Here is a 21,867-nt window from a genome sequence, read left to right as displayed (position 1 = left end):
CACACACGTTTGAAAATTCAAAACAATGTTCTTTATCACAAAATTCAAAAGAAACAAAGCACCCTTTTTGTATTGCAAAGAGCACTCTTCCCCAAAACAACCTTGTCGGCTGTATAAGTCCCTTAATCAGTCCTTAAGTACTTAGCTACTAGCTGTGAAGAAACGTCACAGCCCTCCTTCTTCCCACAAGGTGAAACACACACACACTTTACTCTGCTTTGGTGTCAAAGGCGTGAAAAATCCACAAACAAAGTTCAGAAACAGCGAGGCACGATCCTGAAGAACTGCGATCAGATCATCTTCCACAACAGCCAAACTAGCACGCTGCTATTTATAGCAGCAGCTCTAATTACTGGAGCACCATCCAAAGACAGGTGGCCTCTCTTATCTCCTCTAATATTTCCTCAATTGGTCTCTTCGATGCATAAGTCTGCGCCTGCGTGGTTCTAACACTTCCTCATCCGAATCGACCGAAGATAATGGTGATTGGCTTCCTGGGTTGTGTGCCAAGCCCCCCTCTTCCAAGTCACCCCCACCTTCTTCTTCTTCCGAGGAAACTGCTCTCCCTGACTCTGCCGGCAACAAAACAGGCCTAGGACATGTTGACGTTTCCCCTGCCTCCACCTCCACATTCCCTGGGGCAGGAGCTGGGCCAGAGCCAACCACAACACCTATAATGGCAGGCGTTCTTAAAATCAACTTAGGAATTCATTATTCACAAATATTTTTAACATGACCTAATATGTTCACAAATATTTTCCAATGTGAATTATTGAATATTAATTAAAATAATTAACTTTGCTGCTTTTTGTATTATTTATTTCCTTTCGTTATGTTTACAAACAATTCAAGGTGGGGAACATACCCGGCCCACCTTCTTCCTCCTGTTTTCCCCATAAAAACAATCCTGTGAGGTGGGTTGGGATGAGAGAGAGAAGTCACGCAGCTGGCTTTCCTGGCTAAGGTGGTACTTGAACTCATGGTCTCTTGGTTTCTAGACTGATGCCTTAACAACTAGACCCAGCAAATGTATTAGCAAGTCACAGTTAAATATTCTCTTTGAATTGTAATCTTTAGTTCCTTCTGGTTCCCCTTAGCAGGCAACCTTCAAAGTCCCCTCCTATCACTTTTTTTGTTTAAAATTCAAAGCAACAGCAGTTTCCCATTGGAAGGATTCTTATACTTATACTTATACTTATACTTATACTTATAATTATTATTATTATTATTATTATTATTATTATTATTATTATTATTATTATTTATTAGATTTGTATGCTGCCCCTTTCCGTGGACTCGGGGCGGCTCACAACATAATAAAACAATTTATAACAAATCTAATAATATACAATTTAAAATTTAAAATAGTTAAAAAACCCATTTTTAAGCAGACATACCTACAGACATACCATACATAAATTATATAGGCCCGGGGGAGATGTTTCAATTCCCCCATGCCTGACAACAAAGGTGGGTTTTGAGAAGTTTACGAAAGGCAAGGAGGGTAGGGGCAGTTCTAATCTCTGGGGGGAGCTGGTTCCAGAGAGTCGGGGCCGCCACAGAGAAGGCTCTTCCCCTGGGCCTGCCAAATGGCATTGTTTAGTTGACGGGACCCGGAGAAGGCCGACTCTGTGGGACCTAATCGGTCGCTGGATTCGTGCGGCAGAAGGCGGTCTCTGAGATATTCTGGTCCGATGCCATGAAGGGCTTTATAGGTCATAACCAACACTTTGAATTGTGCCCGGAAATTGATCGGCAACCAATGCAGACTGTGGAGTGTTGGTGTGACATGGGCATATTTGGGAAAGCCCATGATTGCTCTCGCAGCTGCATTCTGCACGATCTGAAGTTTCCGAACATTTTTCAAAGGTAGCCCCATGTAGAGAGCGTTACAGTAGTCGAGCCTCGAGGTGATGAGGGCGTGAGTGACTGTGAGCAGTGAGTCCTGGTCCAAATAGGGCCGCAACTGGTGCACCAGGCGAACCTGGGCAAACGCCCCCCTCGTCACAGCTAAAAGATGGTTCTCTAATGTGAGCTGTGGATTGAGGAGGACGCCCAAGTTGCGGACCCTCTCTGAGGGGGTCAATAATTCCCCCCCCCCCCAGGGTGATGGACGGACAGATGGAATTGTCCTTGGGAGGCAAAACCCACAGCCACTCCGTCTTATCCGGGTTGAGTTTGAGTCTGTTGACACCCATCCAGGCCCCAACAGCCTCCAGGCACCGGCACATCACTTCCACTGCTTCGTTGATTGGACATGGGGTGGAGATGTAAAGCTGGGTATCATCTGCATATTGATGATACCTCACCCCATGTCCTTGGATGATCTCACCCAGCGGTTTCATGTAGATATTGAATAGCAGGTGGGAGAGGACCGACCCCTGAGGCACCCCACAAGGGAGAGACCTCGGAGTCGACCTCTGACTCCCCACTAACACCGACTGCGACCAACCGGAGAGGTAGGAGGAGAACCACTGGAGAACAGTGCCTCCCACTCCCAACCCCTCCAGCCGGCACAGAAGGATACCAATTTCAACATCACATTTCAAATCTACCTGGACCCTTTGTCTGTTCATAACTTTCCAAAAACAACAGTCTAATTACCCTGTTTGCCATTTGTTCCACAAAATGACAGGGGGAAAAAGAGTTATCTAAGTTCTTAAAACTCATAAAATTTTCCTTCGGTAAGAATTGACAGAAACTCATCCAGTGAATGCTATAAAACTTCCCATGCTGAAGGTTCTTATGATTTGAAAAGCAATAAAAAAAGTACTAGAATAGATTAAAAAATGAAGTTCAGCTAAACTTTGTGTGCATAGAGTTAGCTCTCCACATATGACCAGTTGCTTAGCAACAGTTCAACTTTACGACTTACCTGGAAAAAGGGAGTTACAACCTGGTTCCAAAGCTCCAACATACCCACACCCACAAACACACACACAAAGTCCTTTGACTGCATTTTGGGTTCTTGGTGACACAGCCACATTTATTTATTGCCATTTGCTGCACCCATACAAATATTTTTCACATTTTTTTCCAAAAACCAGAAATTACTTCTGGTTTTCGGAAGAACCGTACCTTTAGTGAACAATGGGTTTGCTTAAGGAATACAGGGTTGGTTTTATGATTGCCATGTTCACTTAACAACTGCCACAATGGTCACAAAATCAGATTGGTCATGTGATTTAACATTTAGCATTTAGACTTATATACCATTTCATAGTGCTTTTACAGCCCTCTCTAAGCGGTTTACAGAGAGCAAGCATATAGCCCCCAACAATCTGGATCCTCATTTTACCGACCTTGGAAGGATGGAAGGCTGAGTCAACCTTGAGCCTACTGAGATTCGATCTCTCAAACTGCTGGCACCCGGTGATCAGCAGAAGTAGCTTGCAGTACTGCACTCTAACTATTGTGCCACCGAGGCTCTATGACCATTGTAATGGGTTGGCTTCATCCCAGTTATATGTCAAGGATAACATGCACAGGCTACATTACAACTCTAGCTTAGACAGACTCCTTGAATTCCCAGCTACTTGACTCATAAGCCAACCACAAAACCCCTATGTCCCTGAAATCTACTCACAAGGAGCTGGTGTCACGGGTAAGATTGAAGATTTTTAGCAACCGGTTCTCTGCCTGGTTGCTGTGTTGGCAGGGCCATAGGGGAGTGGCCTATTCAGCCTCCTGCACCATGGAATTCCAGTACTTTCCAGACTTCCGGTACTTCCGGTAGGCCCATTTTTCACCCTCTCAGAGCCTCCGTGCAGGCCCTGCACTTATCTGGCATCCAAAACGGGCCACATGGAGATTCCTGGGAGGGACGGGTTGGGATGGACAGGGTCAGCCAGTCTTTGCAACAACCAGTTCAGTGAACCAGATTTAAATTAACATCCGGTTCTCCCAAACCAGTCCAAACCGTCTGAGTCCCACCTCTGGTTATGGTGCTGTTTGTTTGTTTGTTTGTTTGTTTGTTTGTTTGTTTATCTGTTTATCTGTTTATCTGTTTATCTATTTATCTATTTATCTATTTATCTATTTATCTATTTATCTATTTATCTATTTATCTATTTATCTATTTATCTATTTATCTATTTATCTATTTATCTATTTATCTATTTATCTATTTATCTATTTATCTATATATCTATATATTTATATATTTATATATTTATATATTTATATATTTATATATTTATATATCTATTTATCTATTTATTCCTTCCTTCCTCCCTTCATTCATTCCTTCATTCGATTTTTATGCCGCCCTTCTCCTTAGACTTAGGGCGGCTTACAACATGTTAGCAATAGCACTTTTTAACAGAGCCAGCCTATTGCCCCCACTATCTGGGCCCTCACTTTACCCACCTCGGAAGGATGGAAGGCTGAGTCAACCTTGAGCCAGTGATGAGATTTGAACCACTGACCTACAGATCTACTGTCAACTTCAGTGGCCTGCAGTACAGCACTCTACCTGCTGCGCCACCCTATGCGCGATCCCAGGATCTCTTTTTTTCTCCAGAGAGATTTTGCCAGCCAGCATCCACCATCAAATTTCTAATCTCACCATAATACCATCCCCAAGACTATGTCGTTGTCACATCCTCACATAAATTTTATTTATTTGTTTGTTTGGATTTCTAGGCTGCCCTTCTCCAGGGGACTCAGGATGGCTTACAAGGTAGAATTCAAATACAAAACATAACAAACTCAAACCTAAGGTCTAAATCTAAAACTCCAAACAATTAAAACAATTCAACCAAATTCATTCAATCACAGAGATACAATCCTACTGTCAGCGGGAGCAGAATGACTCGAGGTGATGAGGGCGTGAGTGACTGTGAGAAGAGACTCCCTGTCCAAATAAGGCCACAGCTGGTGCACCAGGCGGACCTGTGCAAACGTCCCCCCCTTGCCACAGCTGAGAGATTTTGTTCTAGGCTCAGCTGTGGATCAAGGAGGACTCCCAAGTTGAGGACGCTCTCTGAGGGGATCAAAAGTCCACCTCCCAGGGTGATGGAAGGACAGATGGAATTGTCCCTGAGAGGCAAAACCCACAGCCATTCCATCACAACAGATTTAAACTTAATATTAACCGCTCCACACTTGACTGTAAAAAATATGACTTCAGTAACCGAGTTGTCAAAGCATGGAACTCATTACCGGACTCCATAGTGTCATCCCCAAACCCCCAACACTTTACCCTTAGATTATCTACGGTGGACCTATCCAGATTCCTAAGAGGTCAGTAAGGGGCGAGTACAAGTGCACTAGAGTGCCTTCTGTCCCCTGTCCTATTGCTCTCCTATATCTCCTATACCTTTCTTCTATTCCTATATTTCTTCTTCTATTCTTTCATTGATATGTTCTATTACTATATCTTCTTTTCTATTCTTTCTTAGATATATTTTACTATGAGTATCTCCTCTATAACCTTCATCATGTATTTTACTATGTGTATATAGATATATACCCACTAAAACTCTCATTGTGTATTGGGCAAAATCAATCAATCAATCAATCAATCTTGTCGGGGTTGACCTTGAATCTGTTAACACCCATCCAGACCCTCATAGCCTCCAGGCACCGGCACATCACCTCCACTGCTTCACTGAATTGCCATTCGTTTAAAATTTTTGATAGAACAAACTTCTCCTTCATGCCTGCTTTTTATATCCTGCTAAACCTAATAGCAGATAGGCCAGGTTCTTAATAAAAATAAGTTATAAAAGTATTAATAACTCGGGGGGAAAAAGACATCTCTCACTTTCGTTTTCAATCTTCTTCTCCCCAGATCTATGTGAAATATATTAGGAATAAGCTCAGGACATAAAAAGGAAGGATCTCTTTTGCAGAGTGCATTATTAACTTGTGGAATTTGCTATCTCAACGAATAGGGATAAGGAGTCAATATAGAAAAATTTGCAGGCAGAGAGAATTCCAGTTGACAGCTAAATAGATCCTTACTGTGCTTTGGAATAGCAAATCCCAGGAAATGGGAACTGGGAAGACACCTCCCAGGTTTCTCCCACCACCTACTTCATGATTACCAGGATGCTTGGCTTCTATTGGAAACAGGATATTGAGCTATAAATAACAGTGTCTTGGCACTCTAAACAGGATTCAGGAAGAATGTTAAAGAAAAAGTCACTTTTGAAAGGCAAGGAAGGTAAGTGGCTGAAAGCCAGGAGAGTGGGAAGTGAAAAAGACGATGAAATTAAGGTTACCAAAGCTTGCAGCAACTGGGTTTCTGGAGAAAAGAGAATCATAAAAACCTAGAGGGGGGAAGTAACATTTAGGCACTGGAGTCGAACCAAATAGGCAGCCTACAATTGCATGTGCCTTTTTTTTGCATTGTTGGCTCCTATTCAGTTTGTAACCATTTATGTTTCTTTATTCTTTTTATCCTATCCTATCCCAATCCCTCACCCTATTTTTGTTCTCTTGGTAAAAACAAACCTTGGCATTTGTCTCTGCTACACCCTATTCTCTTATTTTTATTTCTTTTTCTATCCTTCATAATTCATTTTGAATCTTATTTCTTTCTTCTTGTGTTTCATCCCATGTTGTGCCATCTGCAATATTGATAAATAAAATGTAAAATAAAAGATATTGATAAAATTGAACGGGTCCAAAGACGGGCTACAAAAGTGGTGGAAGGTCTTAAGCATAAAACGTATCAGGAAAGACTTCATGAACTCAGTCTGTATAGTCTGGAGGACAGAAGGGAAAGGGGGGACATGATCGAAACATTTAAATATGTTAATGGGTTAAATAAGGTTCAGGAGGGAAGTGTTTTTAATAGGAAAGTGAATATAAGAACAAGGGGACACAATCTGAGTTTAGTTGGGGGAAAGATCAGAAGCAACGTGAGAAAATATTATTTCACTGAAAGAGGAGTAGATTCTTGGAACCAACTTCCAGCAGACGTGGTTGGTAAATCCACAGTAACTGAATTTAAACATGCCTGGGATAAACATATGTCCATCCTAAGATAAAATACAGGAAATAGTATAAGGGCAGACTAGGTGGACTGTGAGGTCTTTTTCTGCCGTCAATCTTCTATGTTTCTATGCAAATTGGATAAGTATTCTCTTCCTCTTCGCTCTCTAAGAAATGTTACTTAAAAGAGTGAAGGAAGACTGGTTCAAACCTCTATCTCAGATACATTCCCTTGGGAGTCAGTCTCTGACAAACTGAGAAGCAAAATTTGAAGGTTGCAAGGTTTCCACAATCCGGACTGCACAGAGAGAGAGAGAGATTGTTCCTCTGTGAAGATATTGTAGGAAGGCAACCACGTCTGTCTATGTTGGCTGAAAATAAGGTTCCTGGTAGAGCACTTTTCCCCAACAATTAATTTTTTAAAAGCTTTCATGAGCTGGAGGTCACATCGTCATATGCATAGAGTGACCAGACTGGTGTAGGATTTCCAGCTAATCCATGCAACTAACGATGAGAGCTGCAGTTTAAGAAAGCTGAGGCTTTTTAATAAAAGCTATTAGTTGGCGAAGGGGTTCCGTTCATACTATGTTGGCTGCAGCAAAGAACAAAGGAAACCCACAATTTATTTATTTATTTATTTTGTCCAATACACAATGAGGGTTTTAATGGGTATATATCTATATACACATAGTAAAATACATGATGAAGGTTATAGAGGAGATACTCATAGTAAAATATATCTAAGAAAGAATAGAAAAGAAGATATAGTAATAGAACATATCAATGAAAGAATAGAAGAAGAGATATAGGAATAGAAGAAAGGGATAGGAGATATAGGAGAGCAATAGGACAGGGGACGGAAGGCACTCTAGTGCACTTGTACTCACCCCTTACTGACCTCTTAGGAATCTGGATAGGTCAACCATAGATAATCTAAGGGTAAAGTGTTGGGGGTTTGGGGATGACACTATGGAGTCCGGTAATGAGTTCCACGCTTCGACAACTCGGTTACTGAAGTCATATTTTTTACAATCAAGGCAGTTCGTTTAGCGAATCCTCTTGTTTTCTACAATGACCATTTTTTAATTGATTTTATTTATTTCATCTAGCATGTATTAGAAAACAGATATAAGCATAAACATGATTATGAATACGTAAAATATATACGAATAAAAGGGAACATTAGGACAGCAACTGTAAACATGCTGGTGCTCTTATGCACGCCCCTTAAAGACTTCTTAGGAATGGAGTGAGGTCGACAGTAGACAGTATAAGGCAGTGATGGTGAACCTATGGCATAGAGCCATATATGATGGCACGCGAGCTGTTGCTCTAGCTCAGCTCTAACATGCATGTGGGTGCCAGCCAGCTGATTTTTGGCTCTCACAGAGGCTCTGGGAGGACATTTTTGGCTTCCAGAGAGCCTCCAGGGGGATGGCAGAGGACATTTTTACCCTCCCTTGGCTCCAGGGAAGCCTTTGGAGGTTTGGGAGGGCAAAACACGAGCCTACTGGGCCCAAAAGAAGTTGGGAAACAGACTGTTTCTGGCCTCCAGAGGACCTCTGGGGGACGGGGGAAGCTGTTTTCACCCTCCCCAGGCATTTAGGTGGGGGCACTCACGCATGTGTGATAGCATCCTCGCACCCTCTTTTGGCACCCGAGGAAAAAAATATTTGCCATCACTGGTCTAAGGTTAAAATTTTGGAGGTTGGGAGAAGAAACCACAGAGTCGCGTAGCGAATTCCAGGCATTGACAACTCTGTTACCGAAGTCATATTTTCTGCAATCAAGCTTGGAGAGGTTTACAATAGGTTTGTATCTATTGTGTGCTCGTGTATTGTTGTGGTTGAAGCTGAAGTATTCATTGACAGGTAGGACATTGTAGCGGATAATTTTATGTACTAGGCTTAGGTTGGATCAAAGACGGCGAAGTTCTTAGTTGTCTAAGCCCCAAACTTTCAAGTCTGGTGGCATAAGGCATTCTGTTGCGAGCAGAGGAATAGATTGACTTCCCGAAGAAGTAAATAGTTGCCATTGTGGAAGCAGGCCTCCAGGGCAAAATCTTTGTAAGAGGCCAGGATACAGACTCTGAATCAGTAGCTGACAGTTTCAATGCCAAATCAAAGCAGAAATTTACCATCAAACAAAAGGTTATCAGCAGAGTCATGAAGATTTTTCCCCAGAGCAGAAATTATTTGCTCGGGCTTTGTCCTCCCTTTTAATGGGAAAGCTCCGCAGTTCACCAAGAGGCAATGCAGACCAAGGTTAACAGACCTCCTGGAGAAGGGTTTTTTTATTTTTGGCAAGCAAATATTTGCTACACAGATGGCAAAGAGTGGGGGAAGGAGGACAGGAGGAAGAACACAGACAGATAAAAATAGTGGCAGGGCAGATTGATCAGCAACAGAGAGGCTAAATTGTGATAAAACTTTATCATTATTCTTTTTCAATACTTGCTTTCAATACTCAATTCATAGTGTTGGTGATGACCTATAAAGCCTTCTCCGGGTCCCATCGACTAAACAATGTCATCTGGCGGGGCCTAGGGGAAGAGCCTTCTCTGTGGTGGCCCTGGCCCTCTGGAATCAACTCCCCCTGGAGATTCAAACTGCCCCCACCCTCCTCGCCTTCCGCAAGACCCTCAAGATCTATCTATGTCGCCAGGCATGGGGTAACTAAGGTATCCCCTTCTCTTACCATTAAGAGTTATGTGTGGTTATGACTGTACAGTATTAATTGCTTTTTAAGATAGTGGGGTTTTAGTTATAGTTTTAACAATTAAATTTGTATTGTTAAATTAAATTAAATTAAGTTAAGTTAAGTTAAGTTAAGTTAAGTTAAGTTAAGTTAAGTTAAGTTAAGTTAAGTTAAGTTAAGTTAAGTTAAGTTAAGTTAAGTTAAGTTAAGTTAAATTAAATTAAATTAAATTAAATTAAATTAAATTAAATTAAATTAAATTAAATTAAATTAAATTAAATTAAATTAAATTAAATTAAATTAAATTAAATTAAATTAAATTAAATTAAATTAAATTAAATTAAATTAAATTAAATTAAATTAAATTAAATTAAATTAAATTAAATTAAATTAAATTAAATTAAATTAAATTAAATTAAATTAAATTAAATTAAATTAAATTAAATTAAATTAAATTAAATTAAATTAAATTAAATTATTTCCTTGACCCATAGCCGAGTACCGTTCTATAGTCTGCACAGTACATTGCAGTATTAACTTTAACCCTTTAAGGTATTTGAGAACAACTATATTTTCCCCTTTATCTTAATGAATTATGACTCCTGTGTTTTATTTGCTGCTCTATAACCAAATAAAGATTGGTTTGATTTGATATGGGAGCATGCATGTTCTGATTAAAGGGTCTTGCTGTGTTTAGCTTAATGAAAGGTAGACTCATGAGATATTAATAGGAGTCTTCCAAAATCTGAAGAGTTTGTTACGTGGAAATATGATGGAGTTATTCTCTTTTATCTAGAGGTCAGGATCATAATTAGTGCGTTGAAACAACAAGAATCTTGGGTTTAGTGTACACCAAGAAAAACCTTTTGACTGTTCAAGATGGCAGCAAACGGAACATTTAGCCACAGGAATTTAGATTTAGATTTTTATTATTAGAGTTGGACGGGACCTTGTTTCTACACCATTTGAGACAGATGGCATCTCCTCTTCAAGATCAAAAGTGTTGGGGCTCTCACAATCTCCACAGGCAAGCTGTTCCACTGGTTGATCGCTCTTACTGTCAGAAAGTTTCTCCTTATTTCCAGGTTGAATCTCTCTTTGGTCAGTTTCCATCCATTATCCCTTGTCTGGCTTTCTGGTGTTTTGGAAAACAGCCTGACCCCCTCCTCTGTGTGGTAGCCCCTCAAGTCTTGGAACACTGCCATCATGTCACCCCTTGCCCTTCTCTTCATCAGACTGGGCAATCTCAGTTCTTGCAGCCGCTCTTTGTATGTTTTGTTTTCCAAACCCTTTATCACCCTGCTTGCCCTCTTCTGCACTGTCTCTAGATTTCCAATGTCTTTTTTGTCGTGTGGTGACCAAAACTGGATGCAGTACAGTATTTATGAATTCTGGTTTGCTAGAGTTCTTCAAACAGATTGTGGATGGCCATTTCTCAGAGATCATCTACTGGACACCGTATTGGAGCAGGGGATTGGACTAAATGACATAATAATAATTAATAATAATAATTTAATAATAAATGACCGTATTATTATTATGTCAATACAACACAGCAAACGAGATCCCTATGCTGGATTTCGTATTTCATCACCAGTCGGCGCTTCCCAAGCACCTTGGACTGCGTGAGGTAGCGGCGAATTATGTTTGCCGATCCCAGTAAAGCGGCCTTTTGCAATTGACAGATGGAGATTTTGTCAATTCCGATGGTTTTCAAATGTCTGCATTGTATCTCCTCCTAGATTTACCTTCCCAGACTTTACAAGCATCACCTGAGCCCCTTTGCCTCCCATTTGGGTTAGGGTCTTCCTGGCACTAAATGAATATGGAATCATTGAAACATGGACTGTAAGGGTTGGAGTTCACCTACTGCAAACCCATTCCTCATGCAAGAAGCCATTGCTGCAACATCCTCAAAAAATGCCCACCCATCCTTATTTCAATACCTCCAGGGAAAAGGAGTCCACCACCTCTCAAGGCAATCAGTTTCATCCTTACAATAAATTTTCCTTCTGCTCAGCCAAAATCTACTTCCTTATCATTTTAACCACTGTTTCTCGTCCCATCTTCTGGGGGGGGGAAACACTGCTCCATCTTCTACATGTCAACCCTTCAGATTCCTCCCACATTCATCTTTTTCCTAGGCAAAGTTTACCCACTATTTCTAACACTTTGTCATGCTGCATATATATATATATTTCTTTCTAGGTTCCTTTTCATCTTAATAATAATAATAATAATAATAATAATAATAATAATATAGTTATTGTTGTTATTATTATTATTGTTGTTGTTGTTGTTATTGTTATTGTTAATTAGATTTGTAGGCTGTCCCTCTCCCAAGACTCGGGGTGGCTCAATGTTCTGTATGCAATATTCTACGTCTAGTCTCATCTATGCTAGACAGAGAGAGAGAAATTATACCTTGATCGTAACATTATACTTTTGTGGTTGTAGCCTAGGGTTGCATTTTCTTTTTGGGGGTGCTGCTGTATCTCTCTCTCTCTCTCTCTCTCTCTCTCTCACACACACACCTTTTGAAGGGAATTGGTGTAGGAATTCTCTTCAGAAGGAAATTAGAATCTCATGGAAAGTGAAGGACAAAGTAGTCCCAATGGTGGTCAGAGTGTTAATAAAGTGTTAATTATTTATTATTATTATTATTATTATTATTATTATTATTATTTATTAGATTTGTATGCCGCCCCTCTGCGTAGACTCAGGGCGGCTCACAGCAATAATAAAAACAATGTACAATAACAAATCTAAGATTTAAAAATATCTGAAAACCCCTTATTTAAAAACAAGACATACACACAAACATATTACATAAATTATATAGGCCTGGGGGAGATATCTCAATTCCCCCATGACTGATGACAGAGGTGGGTTTTAAGGAGTTTATGAAAGGCAAGGAGGGTGGGAGTGATCCTAATCTCCGGGGGGAGCGGGTTCCAGAGGGTCAGGGCCGCCATAGAGAAGGCTCTTCCCCTGGGGCCCGCCAGACGACATTGTTTAGTCAACGGGACCCGGAGAAGCCAACTCTGTGGGACCTAACTGGTCACTGGGATTCATGCGGCAGAAGGCGGTCCCAGAGATATTCTGGTCCTATGCCATGAAGGGCTTTATAGGTCATAACCAACACTTTGAATTGTGACCGGAAACTAATCGGCAACCAATGCAGACTGCTGAGTGTTGGTATAACATGGGCATACCTAGGGAAGCCCATGATTGCTCTTGCAGCTGCATTCTGCACGATCTGAAATTTCTGAACACTCTTCAAAGGTAGCCCCATGTAGAGAGCATTACAGTAGTCGAACCTCAAGGTGATGAGGGCATGAGTGACTGTGAGCAGTGACTCCTGGTCCAGGTAGAGCCGCAACTGGTGCACCAGGCGAACCTGGGCAAACGGCCTCCTCGCCACAGCTGAAAGATGGTTCTCTAATGTAAGCTGTGGATCGAGGAGGATGCCCAAGTTGCGGACCCTCTCTGAGGAAGTCAGTAATCCCCCCCCCAGGGTAATGGAAGGACAGATGGAGTTGTCCTTGGGAGGCAAAACCACTTTATAAGACCTTGGTAAGGCCACACTTCAAATACTGCATTCAGTTTTGGTTGCCACGATGCAAAAAGGATATCGAGATTCAAGAAAAAGTGCAGAGAAGAGCGACAAATATGATTAGGGGACTGGAGGCTAAAACGTATGAAGAACAGTTGCAGGAACTGGGTATATCTAGTTTAATGAAAAGACGGACCAGAGGAGACATGATCGCAGTGTTCCAATATCGCAGTGGTTGCCACAAAGAAGAAGGAGTCAACCTATTCTCCAAAGCACCAGAGGGTAGAACAAGAAGCAATGGGTTGAAACTAAACAAGGAGAGAAGCAACTTAGAACTAAGGAGAAATTTCCTGACAGTCAGAATGGTTGATCAGTGTAACAGATTGCCTCCAGAAGTTGTGAATGCACCAACACTGGAAGTTTTTAAGCAGAGGTTGGATAACCATCTTTCTGAAGTAGTGTAGGATTTCCTGCCTAAGCAGGGGGTTGGGCTAGAAGACCTTCAAGGTCCCTTCCAACTCGTTGTTGTTGTTGTTGTTGTTGTTGTTGTTGTTGTCGTCATCATCATCATCATCATCATCACTACTACTACTACTACTACTACTACTACTAGTAGTAGTAGTAGTAGTAGTACAGTATTAGGACAGTATTAGGAAGAACTAAGATCCTTCACAGAATCCCCAAACTCCCAGGCCTCTGGTAGAGAGTCCAAGATTGACGAAGACACTCAGCACATATAGAGTGAGAGAAGGATTTTTAAATACTTCTGAGTGATCTGTGTCTTCATCAATTTTGGGTCCTCTCTACCAGAAACCCTTGGAGTTTGAGGGTTCTGCACAGGATCTTTTTTATTTATTTATTTATTTATTTATTTATTTATTTATTTATTTATTTATTTATTTATTCATTCATTCATTCATTCATTCATTCATTCTATTATTTATTATTTATTATTTATTATTTATTATTTATTATTTATTATTTATTATTTATTATTTATTATTTATTATTTATTATTTATTATTTATTATTTATTATTTATTATTTATTATTTATTATTTATTATTTATTATTTATTATTTATTATTTATTATTTATTATTTATTATTTATTATTTATTATTTATTATTTATTATTTATTATTTATTATTTATTATTTATTATTTATTATTTATTATTTATTATTTATTATTTATTATTTATTATTTATTATTTATTATTTATTTAGATTTGTATGCCGCCCCTCTCCGCAGACTCGGGGCGGCTCACAGCAAGATACAGCAAATCATGACAAATCCAAATAAATTTAAAATATTTAAAAAGATTTAAAAAGAACCCCATTTACTAACAAACACACACACAAACATACCATGCATAAATTGTACATGCCCGGGAGAGGTGTTTCAGTTCCCCCATGCCTGACGGCAAAGGTGGGTTTTAAGGAGTTTACGGAAGGCAGGGAGAGTAGGGGCAGTTCTAATCTCTGGGGGGAGTTGGTTCCAGAGAGTCGGGGCCGCCACAGAGAAGGCTCTTGCCCTGGGGCCCGCCAACCGACATTGTTTAGTTGACGGGACCCGGAGAAGGCCCACTCTGTGGGACCTAATCGGTCGCTGGGATTCGTGCGGCAGAAGGCGATCTCGGAGATATTCTGGTCCAGTGCCATGAAGGGCTTTAAAGGTCATAACCAACACTTTGAATTGTGACCGGAAATTGATCGGCAGCCAATGCAGACTTAGTTCTTCTTAGCTCTGCACTCACCCTGTTTTTATATTCATCTTTATCTGTTATACTGTTGCTGTTTGCTCTTTTACATTGTATGTTTTTAATAGACATGTGTATTGCCCCGGGAAATTTTGATTGCTGGGTGGTTTAGAAATGTAATTAATGCATTAATAAACACCCCTCCCTGTTATTTGTTCACAGAAGCTGGTCTTCAGAGATAGGTTGCCTATGAATATGGAACAACCACACCACCATCAGGACTAACAGCCAATCACAGATCTCCCTTCCTCCACCACATGAGTCCCTTTTCGAAGCTAAGTCAACTGCTAGCATAGAAACATAGAAACATAGAAGATTGACGGCAAAAAAAGACCTCATGGTCCATCTAGTCTGCCCTTAGACTATTTCCTTTATTTTATATTAGGATGGATATGTGTTTATTCCAGGCATGTTTAAATTCAATTACTGTGGATTTACCAACCACGTCTGCTGGAAGTTTGTTCCAAGCATCTACTACTCTTTCAGTAAAACAATATTTTCTCACGTTGCTTCTGATATTTCCCCCAACTAACCTCAGATTGTGCCCCCTTGTTGTTGTATTCACTTTCCTATTAAAAACACTTCGCTCCTGAACCTTATTTAACCCTTTAACATATTTAAATGTTTCGATCATGTCCCCTGTTTCCTTTCTGTCCTCCAGACTATACAGATTGAGTTCTTTAAGTCTTTCCCGATAAGTTTTATGCTTAAGACCTTCCACCATTCTTGTAGCCCGTCTTTGGACCCGTTCAATTTTGTCAATATCTTTTTGTAGGTGAGGTCTCCAGAACTGAACACAGTATTCCAAATGTGGTCTCACCAGCCCTCCATACAGCGGGATCACAATCTCCCTCTTCCTGCATGTTATACCTCTAGCTATGCAGCCAAGCATTCTACTGGCTTTCCTGACTGCCTGACCGCACTGCTCACCCATTTTGAGACTGTCAAAAATCACTACCCCTAAATCCTTCTCTTCTGAAGTTTCATTAGCCACTGCCACAGTCACTTCTATAAGTTAATTCTACATTTTGCAAAAAAAACCCCAAAAACACAAAACAAAACCAAATTTCCTCCTTGCCTTGAATTTCCTGCTCATCCATTTAATTTGGCAAGAGTCCCTCCGTCCTTCTCCATTTTTTTCCACATCCTGTACCGCCCTGTATTCATGCAACTTCCCCCTCTCCTCTCTTTCATTTTCCAGCCCAGGACTGAGAAATTGCATTTTTTCTTCACCTCCTCCCCCACCCTCCAAATTTGACAAATTATGTGCAATCCCAGGCAGGAAATGGCTGGTTTCTTGGAATGGGGATATTAGTTCTCCTATCAAACAATGTGGTTTTTGAAATTCATATTCCTTGCTTACTTCTCTGTACTTTCTTTCCTGCTCAGAATCCCAATTGGCAAAAGCTTTATTCTAGCCACAAAACATGACAGAAGAACATTATTATTATTATTATTATTATTATTATTATTATTATTATTATTATTATTATTATTCTTTCTTTACTTCTTTCACACTTGAGTTGGAGCATCCAGACCTTGTCACCCGTTGACAAATTGCATTTGAAGATGTTTGCATCAAAAAACATGCTTCAAACTCTTAGATTAGATTCTCGGCTGCTGCAGAGTGGTATCATAGCTTTGTGCGAGCAAAGTTGCAAAAAAGATGTATCTATTTAGAAAAAGAACCACCTGTAAAAGGTCTGAGCCCCAGAACAGGTTCCGGTTTAAGCCGAAGGACATAATAAGTGCAACCAGATGCAAAGTTAACGCAACCTTTTCCCATACTTGCATTTGCCCTGTGTTAGGACAACAATGTTACATGGTTGATAATTCAAGCTTTGTAGCCCCACATATCCAAAGAGAATCAGATTACAATGTTATAGAGGTTGGATAGGATAGCTGCTATAATCAGAATTCTTCAAAATACTATTTTCTCAAAACATGATTCAGGTAGAAAGGACAGGCTTGGCCGACAGGTCTGGGGGCCAAAAACTAACAATCATCATGTCAAAATCGTGTGAATGTTATGTATGCATGTTGTCGTGACTGTTCTATCATGGTTTTTTTTTTAATGGGGATTTTATTGTTTTAGATTTTATATTTGACTTCTTTTTTTAATTGTTTTTGTATTTATTGTATATTGTTTTATTGTAAGCTGCCCTGAGACCTTCGGGATTGGGTGGCATAGAAGTATAAATAAATAAACAAACAAACAAATAAACAAATAAATAAATAAATAAACAAACCAATAAATAAATGGTGCCTTCTGGCTATGAAAAAAATATTGTGTTCCTGTTCAGATGTGGTGTGTTATTTGCAGGTGTTTTTTTTAGCAGCAGTTGATCAACTGGATCCTCAAAGGTTTTTCACAACAGCAAACAAGTTGCATTAACTTTAACATTAACACCAACAGTGGATAAATTCTTTGAAGTGGAAAGCTAACGAAATGTAGGCCCAGATCAGATACCCTGATGGATGGGTGGCATAGAACTAATAAGAAGCCATCTCTAAAATAGCAACAAACACACTGTGCCCCGTATTTATCACTGACGTGGGTTTTTCCGCTGCGTGTGCTATTGTTAATTTAAGGAAGGCAGGAAGTCATGCTGAAGATTAGGAGCTTCCGCTACAGGCAGCTATGAGAAGGAATCGTACTGGTAGCAAGACAGATTTTGGTTCCCTTACCTGTGCCACTGAATTAGTGTACCGGTATTTGAAAGTGCTATTTCCAGGCACTCTTTCTTATCCAAATCCTGCACCTTAGAAAATCTGCTTTCTCAGCAGGGCTATCTTTCCCCCTCTTTTGGAAGAGTTTGGCTTCAGACTCTCCAATCCTGCACCTTTGGAAGAATCCCCCCAAATATGCCTATTATTATTATATTATTATTAAATTATGCATGCATAAGTGCACCAGAGCGCCTACCGTCCCCTGTCCTAATGTTTCTCTCTTACTAGTATCATGTATATAAACATTGTTATATCCAGAGGTGGGCTGCTAAGGTGAAATGGTGGCATGTGCTCAACCCCGTGGCTCTGAGTGTTAGCGGAGTCCAGCGCAATTATGCTACTGCACCTGGTCAGATACTGAAATCACATGTGGACATGCAAGTGCATGATTTCGCTACCTGCCCAGGTGTAGTAGCATAATTGCACTCAGAACCTTGGGGGCGAGCCCACATCACCGTTCCACCTTAGCAGCCCACCTTGGGTTATGTCTTTGTATAGTACCAATAGGTACTTGACAAAATAAATAAAGAAAATAAATATCTGCGCTGCTCTTCAGTTTCTGGGAAAGCAGCTCCAGGGGAAATCTCCACCTACACTGCCCCCTATCTCCCTTAAATTCTCTCCTCACACACCCTTGTTAACGTCGCAACCCCAAGATTCCCACTCTTCGGAATTCCCAGGTCACAAACTGATCTTTAGCCAGCTGGGCTGGGCTCTCCTAAAAAGCTTTCTGTCGGGCTAAAACCTCAGCCTCCAAGGGAGCCTTATTCGGCTTCAAAAGGCTTCCCAAGCTCCGAGGTTGGCGAGCGCCTCTCGCTCCCGATCCGCGGAGCTTCGGAGCGCACGGAGCTCCCTGAAGTGGGGGAACTCTCGCGTCTTCGGCGTCCCTCGGCTCTAAATCAAGGTAACCTCCCGTGTTAGAAGCAGCTGCTTCCCACCACCCCTCCCCACTTCCCGGGACAGCCGCTTCTCTTCCGACCCCTTCCCTTCCCCTCCGGTTGCTCTCACCGGCGGTACAGCGAGGAGGGCCAGGACATCCTGGGGCTGCGGAGGACCGGCCGGAGCGAGGCATCGCAGGTCCCCGAGCGCAGGTACTTCTCGGTGTCGGAGTGGAAGCGCTGCTTGATGCGGATGTGGGTGCGAGGTTGGCGCCAGAGGTGCTTGGGCGGCTTGGCCAGACCGGCTCCTTCGCGGCTCAGCTCCAAGGGGCGGCGCGCGGCGCTGTCCTCCATCGCCTGGTGCTGAAACGGACACGTGGAGCCCCGGCGGAGCCAAAAGAGGCAGAGGAGGAGGAGGACCCGGCAGGCGGGGAAGTGCACAAGGCAGAGCCGGGCAAAGTTTCCCTCGCAGCCTCGGCTCAATACTGACGCGGCTCCCGTCTCTGCCCTTCTTCGCGCTCCTCGGCCGGGAGGCAGCTCCGGCGTTATATAGCGCTTGGCTCCTCCGGCCGAGATTGATTTACAGCTCTCCTCCGGCTCATTAGTCCGGCGGGGGAAGCGGGGCGGAGCGAGGCGAAGGCTCTGGTTGCTCGTCTTTCCAACCCAGTCCGCTGTCCAACCCAGTCCGCTCGCCTTTCCAACTCAGTGCGCTCTTGTTTCCAACCCAGTCCGTTCTCCTTTGCAACCTAGTGCGCTCTTGTTTCTAACCCACTTCGTTCTCCTTTTTCCAACCCAGTATGTTCTTCTTTCCAACGCAGTGCGTTCTCCTTTTCAACCCAGTCCGTTCTCCTTTCCAACGCAATCCGTTCTCCTTTGCAATCCAGTGCGCTCTTGTTTCTAACCCAGTCCGTTCTCCTTTCCAACGCAATCCGTTCTCCTTTTCCAACCCAGTCCGTTCTCCTTTCCAACCAAGTCCGTTCTCCTTTCCAACGCAATCTCCTCCTTTCCAACACAGTGTTTAGGCTGGTCAGCCTCGAAACCACGAGGTGGGGCACATTTCCCTTCTCTCTGCGCGCGCGGATCTCAGAGCGGAGAGCCGCGCTTCTTCGCTCCCCGGCGGGAGAAGACGCCGCAGCAGAACTATACCATAGGTCCCACTACGGCTGCCTTGCTAAACAGCCGTCGGCCCTTCCTCCAAGCAGCGCCACGAAAGTCTCTCTCCAAGCACGCTTTCAGCCTGGCCCTTTTTATTTTCGAACGGGAAGGGGAGGGTGTTCCCAGAAGAAGGCTGGGAACCAGAGACAGGAATCCCATTCTTTCTCTCCCCCTTCCCCCGCCAACTACCAATTTCAACACAGGCTGGAGCGAAAGGTCCCCCTTTCCATTCATAGAGTTCGGAGGAGAGAATCTCTCGGGCCATTCAAAAGGAAGGGCGGCTTTCCCCGAAGGCGTCTGAAAAGTAAACAGTGACAAAAAGCTTTCCTGGAATTTAGCCAGCTTCATTCAGTGCGCCGAGGGGTTGACAAAGGGGAAAATAAAATAAAATAAAGTAAAATATAGGATAGTATAGAACAGTATAGAATAGAATAGAATCATAGAAACATGGAAAGATAGAAGATTGACGGCAGAAAAAGACCTCATGGTCCATCTAGTCTGCCCTTATACTATTTCCTGTATTTTATCTTAGGATGGATATATGTTTATCCCAGGCATGGGATAAGACTAGAATAAACCAGACTGGACCAGACTGGACTGGACTGGACTAGACTAGACTAGACCAGTGTTCCCTCTAATTTTTTGGGGGGGTGGGCAGAAAAGTATAGTGTCTGAGCAGCAGTCCCTTCGGGACTGGGCGGCACAAAAATAATAAACAAACAAACAAACAAACAAAAAACCCACCCTGTTTTGCCTCAGAGAATTTCAAAATAAAATACTGTACTGTGTGTTTATAACAGTGAGCTCATAATAGGGCAACTCTATCAATATCAAAATGCCACTTAAATAGTTGAGCTAGTTTCAAACTAGATTTTGATTTTCTTTCTGTATTCCTTACTCCCATTCTTTTTCTTTCTCTTTTCCTTCCTCTCTTTTTTCTATCTGTTTCTCTCTCTTCCTCTCTCTCTCCTTCCCTCTCACTTTTTCCCTCTCGGCTTCTGGGCAGGTTTGGAAAACTCTGAGTTGATGATGATTTTTAAGTGAGCGATTGCTCACTGCTCAGCTTAGAGGGAACTATGGACTAGACTAGACTAGACTAAAATAGAATAGAATAGAATAGAACCCACTTGTTAGGAAAAGTAACTGAAAACAGTGGGGCTAAAGGAACAGCCAAGACATTTTGTTACTGGAAGGAAAAGATGAAATTGAGTGGACTTTTTAAAACTGTACCCAATTAGATTCACCCATTCCAAAGAGACCCATAAACACTGGAACCTGAACTGATAATATTTTTTAAAAAATATTTCCCTTAAAGGATTAGGGAAAGGCCTGGGGGAAAAAAGATATTAAAATGAAATGTGAAATTTGCAAATCTATATGTGAATATTTTCTGTTGGCTCTATCCTATATTCCATTATATTGCTATTATTTCCATAATTATATTATTCTACTGGTCAATTGTTATTACAATATTTCCTCCATATTACAGTTTATAGTCTAATCAATCTAACATTTCCTCTTTACTGTACCACTCACTAAAGCAGGGGTCTCCAACCTTGGCAATTTTAAGACTTGTGGACGGTATATAAGCCAAATAAATAAATTCCCAGAATTCTGGGAGTTGAAGTCCACAAATCTTAAAGTTGTCAACGTTGGAGACCATTGCTCTACAGCAGCAATCACCAACCGATGGTCTGTGGACCACTGGGGGTCCATGAGAAAATTTTGGTGGTCTGCAGAAAAATTATTTGTATTTTTTATATTGCACTAAATCAGGGGTCCTCATTCATTGCATTTATCTGGTCTCTGGGCCAGATACATGCAATGAATGCTTGTGTTGCTACAGGGAGTCTCCCCCTTTGGGGTTCTTTTTGTGCAGGTGGGGGGGAAGCAAAACTTTTGAGTTGGGGTCTGTTTCAGCCTCCGGGTCAGTGTTCCCTCTAATTTTTTTGGGGGGGGGGTGGGCGGAAAAGTATAGTGTCTGAGCGGCAGTGCCTTCGGGACTGGGCGGCACAGAAATAATAAATAAATAAATAAATAAATAAATAAATAAATAAATAAATAAATAAATAAATAAATAAATAAATAAATAAATAAATAAATAAATAAACAAACAAACAAACAAACAAACAAACAAACAAACAAACA

At 41.5% G+C, this 21,867-nt stretch overlaps 1 protein-coding gene across 1 annotated transcript in view; it reads right to left on the bottom strand.

Annotated features, from left to right (window-relative positions):
- Positions 1-21,867, bottom strand: part of PDE4C (phosphodiesterase 4C) — a 316,116-nt gene that overhangs the window by 218,541 nt on the left and 75,708 nt on the right. The gene's annotated exons all lie outside the window — the stretch shown is intronic.

Source organism: Erythrolamprus reginae, chromosome 1 (genome assembly GCF_031021105.1).
Source record: "Erythrolamprus reginae isolate rEryReg1 chromosome 1, rEryReg1.hap1, whole genome shotgun sequence".
Lineage (NCBI taxonomy): Eukaryota > Metazoa > Chordata > Lepidosauria > Squamata > Dipsadidae > Erythrolamprus > Erythrolamprus reginae.
The sequence above is the reverse complement of the archived record's forward strand: the minus strand, read 5'-3'. Positions and strand labels throughout refer to the sequence as shown.